Source organism: Arachis hypogaea, chromosome 16 (genome assembly GCF_003086295.3).
Source record: "Arachis hypogaea cultivar Tifrunner chromosome 16, arahy.Tifrunner.gnm2.J5K5, whole genome shotgun sequence".
Classification (NCBI taxonomy): domain Eukaryota; kingdom Viridiplantae; phylum Streptophyta; class Magnoliopsida; order Fabales; family Fabaceae; genus Arachis; species Arachis hypogaea.
The window spans coordinates 79455473-79461293 of NC_092051.1; the positions used below are offsets into that span (position 1 = coordinate 79455473).

A 5821-nucleotide genomic window follows, 5' to 3' on the forward strand; every position below is an offset into this window, starting at 1 on the left:
AAGTCAATAATACAGAGAATTGAAGATTCAGAACATTCAGCAGAGGAATCAAACAGAAAAAGCTGGGCGTTCAAAACGCCCAGTGAAGAAGGAAAACTGGCGTTTAAACGCCAGCTAGGGCACCTGGCTAGGCGTTTAATGCCCAAAAAGGTAGAGATTTGGGCGTTAAATGTCAGAATGGGCACCATTCTGGGCGTTTAACGCCAGGATGACACTAGAGGGAAGATTTTGTTTTTAATTCACATTTTTTCAAGTTTTCATAATTTTTCAAAATCAAATCTTTTTCAAATCATATATTTTCAATCATATCTCTTTCAAAATCAATTTCTTTCCATTTTATATTTATTTTCACTATTTTCAAAAATCCTTGCTTCAATTAAACATTTACTTCAAAAATTTTCAAGTTATTACTTGCCTATTAAGAAAGGATCAAAATTTTAAATTTTAGAATCATATCTTTTAATTTCTTGATAGTCAAGTAATCAACTTTAGTTTTAAAACTTTCTCTTTTTAATTTGATTTTCAATTATTTCTTTTCAATCACATCTGTTTCAAAATTAACTCTCAATCATATCTTTTTAATTTATAATTTCAAAATCTTTTTCAAAAATCACTTTATTTCTTTCCCAATCTTAATTTTTGAAAATCTTAATCAATTTTTCAAAATTTTTTGCAAAATCTCTTACTTTAATTTTCGAAAATTCTTCCCCTCTTCTCACATCCTTCTATTTAAGGGACTAAGACTCCTCCTCAAGGTACAATTCGAACTCCCTCCTTCTTTATATGTTTGAATTCTCTTCTCCACCTCCTCCTTCTATTCTTCTTTTCCTCTGACACCTCAAGGAATCTCTATACTGTGACATAGAGGATTCCCTACTTTCTTGTTCTCTTCTCTTTCATATGAGCAGGAATAAAGATAAAGGCATACTTGTTCAAGCTGATCCTGAACCTGAAAGGACCTTGAAGAGAGAGCTAAGAGAAGCTAAAGAACATTTCTCTTTAGAGGGCCTAACAGAACTCTTCAAAGAAGAAGAAACCATGGCAGCCGAAAACAACAACAATGTCAACAATGCAAGGAAGGTGCTTGGTGACTTTACTGCACCTACTCCCGACTTCTATGGGAGAAGCATCTCAATCCCTGCCATTAGAGCAAACAACTTTGAGCTTAAGCCTCAATTAGTTTCTCTAATGCAACAGAATTGTAAGTTTCATAGACTTCCATTGGAAGATCCTCATCAGTTCTTAGCTGAGTTCTTGCAAATCTGTGACACTGTCAAGACCAATGGGGTTGACCCTGAAGTCTACAGACTTATGCTTTTTCCTTTTACTGTAAGAGACAGAGCTAGGACATGGTTGGATTCACAAACTAAAGAAAGCCTAAACTCTTGGAAAAAGCTAGTCAATGCCTTCTTGGCAAAGTTCTTTCCACCTCAAAAATTGAGCAAGCTTAGAGTGGAAGTCCAAACCTTTAGACAGAAGGATGGTGAGTCCCTCTATGAAGCTTGGGAGAGATACAAGCAATTGATCAGAAGGTGCCCTTCTGACATGCTTTCAGAATGGAGCATCATAGGAATCTTCTATGATGGTTTGTCTGAACTATCCAAGATGTCATTGGATAGCTCTGCTGGAGGATCTCTTCATCTGAAGAAGACGCCTGCAGAAGCTCAAGAACTCATTGAAATGGTTGCAAATAACCAATTCATGTACACCTCTGAAAGGAATCCTGTGAATAATGGGACAACTCAGAAGAAAGGAGTTCTTGAGATTGATACTCTGAATGCCATATTGGCTCAGAATAAAATATTGACCCAACAAGTCAATATGATTTCTCAGAGTCTGTCTGAAATGCAAGCAGCAACAGGTAGTACTAAGGAAGCTTCCTCTGAAGAAGAAGCTTATGATCCTGAGAACACAGCAATGGAAGAGGTGAATTACATGGGAGAACCCTATGGAAACACCTATAATCCTTTATGGAGAAATCATCCAAATCTCTCATGGAAGGATCAACAGAAACCTCAACAAGGTTTCAACAACAATAATGGTGGAAGAAACAGGTTTAGCAATAGCAAGCCTTTTCCATCATCTTCTCAGCAACAGACAGAGAATTCTAAGCAAAACCCCCCTGACTTAACAACTATTGTCTCTGATCTAATCAAAACCACTCAAAGTTTCATGACTGAAACAAGGTCCTCCATTAGAAATTTGGAGGCACAATTGGGTCAGCTGAGTAAGAAAATTACTAAACTCCCTCCTAGCACTCTCCCTAGCAATACAGAAGAGAATCCAAAAAGAGAGTGTAAGGCCATAACCACATCTCACATGGCCGAACATGGAGAGGAGGAAGAGGCAGTGATTCCCACTGACGAAGACCTCAATGGACGCCCACTGACCTCCATGGAGTTCCCTAATGAGGAACCATGGGAATCTGAAGCTCAGACTGAGACCATTGAGATTCCATTAAATTTACTTCTGCCATTCATGAGCTCTGATGAATATTCTTCCTCTGAAGAGGATGAAGATGTCACTGAAGAGCAAGTTGCTAAGTACCTTGGAGTAATCATGAAGCTAAATGCCAAGTTATTTCGTAATGAGACTTGGGAGAATGAACCTCCATTGCTTATCAAAGAACTGGATGACTTGACTAGGCAGAGATTACCTCAAAAGAGACAGGACCCTGGAAAGTTCTCAATCCCTTGTACCATAGGCACCATGACCTTTGAGAAGGCTCTGTGTGACCTAGGGTCAAGCATAAACCTTATGCCTCTCTCTCTGTAATGGAGAAGCTAGGGATCATTGAGGTACAAGCTGCAATAATCTCACTAGAAATGGCAGACAATTCAAAGAAACAGGCTTATGGACTTGTAGAGGATGTTTTGGTGAAGGTTGAAGACCATTACATCCCTGCTGATTTCATAGTCCAAGAGACTGGGAAGTGTATGGATGAATCCATCATCCTTGGCAGACCCTTCCTAGCCACAGCAAAGGCTGTGATTGAAGTTGACAGAGGAGAATTGATCATTCAAGTGAATGAAGACTCCCTTGTGTTTAAAGCTCAAGGATATCCCTCTGTAACCATGGAGAGGAAGCAGGAAGAGCTTCTCTCAATACAGAGACAAACAAAGCCCCCACAGTCAAACTTTAAGTTTGGTGTTGGGAGGCCACAACCAAACTTTAAGTTTGGTGTTGAACCCCCATATTCAAACTCTAAGTTTGGTGTTGGGAGGTTCCATCATTGCTCTGAACATCTGTAAGGCTCCTTGAGAGCCACTGTCAAGCTATTGACATTAAAGAAGCACTTGTTGGGAGGCAACCCAATCGTTACTATTTTATGATAATTTTCTATTTTCTTGTTATTTTATGTTTTCTGTAGGTTGATGATCATGTGAAGTCACAAAAAAAATTAAAAAAACAAAAACAAAGTGAAAAACAAAATGAAAAATAGAACACCCTAGAGGAGACAGTTACTGGCGTTTAAACGCCAGTAAAGGTAGCAGAATGGGCGTTAAATGCCCAGTCTGGCACCAGACTGGCGTTTAACGCCAGGAATGGGCAAGAAGCTGGCGTTAAACGCCAGAAATGGGCAGCAGCCTAGCGTTTAATGCCAGGATTGGCAGAAAGGGGCGTTTTGCACGGCACTTGGTGCAGGGATGAGATATCTTTGCCACCTCAGGATCTGTGGACCCCACAGGATCCCCACCTACCCCACCACTCTCTCTCTTCTTCACCCATTCACCAATCACCTCAATACCTCTTCCCCAAAAACCCCTCACCTATCAAATCCCACCATTCTCTTCACCACTCACATCCATCCTTTATAAAACCCCACCTACCTCACCATTCAAATTCAAACCACTTTCCCTCCCAAACCCACCCTCTATTGCCGAACCATACACACCCCTCTCACTCCTATATAAACCCATCTTCACTCCTTCATTTTCACACAACCTAAACACCACTTCTCCCCCTTGGCCGAAACACAATGCTCACTCCATCTCCTCTATTTATTCTTCTTCTACTCTCTTCTTTCTTCTTTTGCTCGAGGACGAGCAACCTTCTAAGTTTGGTGTGGTAAAAGCTAAAGCTTTTTGTTTTTCCATAACCATTTATGGCACCAAAGGCCGGAGAAACCTCTAGAAAGAGGAAAGGGAAGGCAAAAGCTTCTACCTCCAAGTCATGGAAGATGGACCGATTCCTCTCAAGGGTGCATCAAGACCACTTCTATGAAGTTGTGGCCAAGAAGAAAGTGATCCCCGAGGTCCCTTTCAAACTCAAAAAGAATGAGTATCCAGAGATCCGACATGAGATCCGAAGAAGAGGTTGGGAAGTTCTCACCAACCCCATTCAACAAGTCGGAATCTTAATGGTTCAAGAGTTTTATGCCAACGCATCGATCACCAAGAACCATGATCAAAGTGTGAACCCGGACCCTAAGAATTGGCTTACAATGGTTCGGGAGAATTACTTAGATTTCCGAAAAATGTAAGGTTGGCATTCAACTTGCCTATGATGCAAGGAGATGCACACGCCTACACTAGAAGGGTCAACTTTGATCTAAGGTTGGACCAAGTCCTCATGGACATCTGTGAAGAGGGCGCTCAATGGAAGAGAGATTCAAGAGGGAAGCCGGTTCAACTAAGAAGGCATGACCTCAAGCCTGTGGCTAGGGGATGGTTGGAGTTCATCCAACATTCAATCATTCCCACTAGCAACCGGTCCGAAGCTACTATAGACTGAGCTATCATGATACATAGCATCATGATTGGAGAGGAAGTGGAAGTTCATATGGTTATATCCCAAGAACTCTACAAGGTGGTGGACAAGTCCTCCACTGTGGCAAGGTTAGCCTTCCCTCATCTCATTTGTCACCTCTGCAATTCGGCTAGAATTGACATAGAGGAAGACATCCTCATTGATGAGGACAAGCCCATCACTAAGAAAAGGATGGAGCAAACAAGAGATCCCACTCATGGACAAGAGCATGAGGAATTTCCTCATCATGAAATCCCTGAGATACCTCCACAAAACTATTGGGAGCAAATCAACACCTCCCTAGGAGAATTATTTTCCAACATGGGACAACTAAGGGTGGAGCACAAAGAGCATTCCATCCTCCTCCATGAAATTAGAGAAGATCAAAGAACCATGAGAGAGGAGCAACAAAGGCAAGGAAGAGACATTGAGGAGCTCAAGCACTCCATAAGATCTTCAAGAGGAAGAACAAGCCGCCATCACTAAGGTGGACCCGTTCTTTAATTTCCTTCTTCTTTATTTTCTATTTTTCGAAAATTGTGCTTTATGTTTATCTATGTTTGTGTCTTTATTACATGATCATTAGTGTCTTAGTATCTATGCCTTAAAGCTAAGAAAATGAATCCATCACCTTTCTTAAATGAAAAAAGTTTTTAATTGAAAAAGAAAAAGAAGTGCATGAATTTCAAATTTTAAAACAGTTTAATTATTTTGATGTGGCAGTGATACTATTGTCTTTCTGAATGAATGCTTGAACAGTGCATATTTTTGAATTTGATTTTTTATGAATGTTAAAATTGTTGGCTCTTGAAAGAATGAAAGGAAAAGGAGAAATGTTATCTGATGATCTGAAAAATCATAAAATTGATTCTTGAAGCAAGAAAAAGCAGTGAAAAGCTTGCAAAAAAAAAGAGAGAAAAGCAAGCAGAAAAAGCCAATACCCCTTTAAACCAAAAGGCAAGGGTGATAAAAAAAAGTATCTAAGGCTTTGAGCATCAGTCGGTAGGAGGGCCCACAGGAATAAAATCCTGGCCTAAGCGGCTAAACCAAGCTGTCCCTAACCATGTGCTTG

At 40.3% G+C, this 5821-nt stretch overlaps 1 non-coding gene across 1 annotated transcript; it reads right to left on the bottom strand.

Moving 5' to 3' along the window:
- Positions 1 to 1443: 1443 nt before the first annotated feature.
- Positions 1444 to 1551, bottom strand: LOC112760261 (small nucleolar RNA R71). Its single transcript, XR_003180710.1, has one exon. It is a non-coding gene; the product is annotated as a small nucleolar RNA R71 (small nucleolar RNA).
- Between the last annotated feature and the right edge of the window lie 4270 nt (positions 1552 to 5821).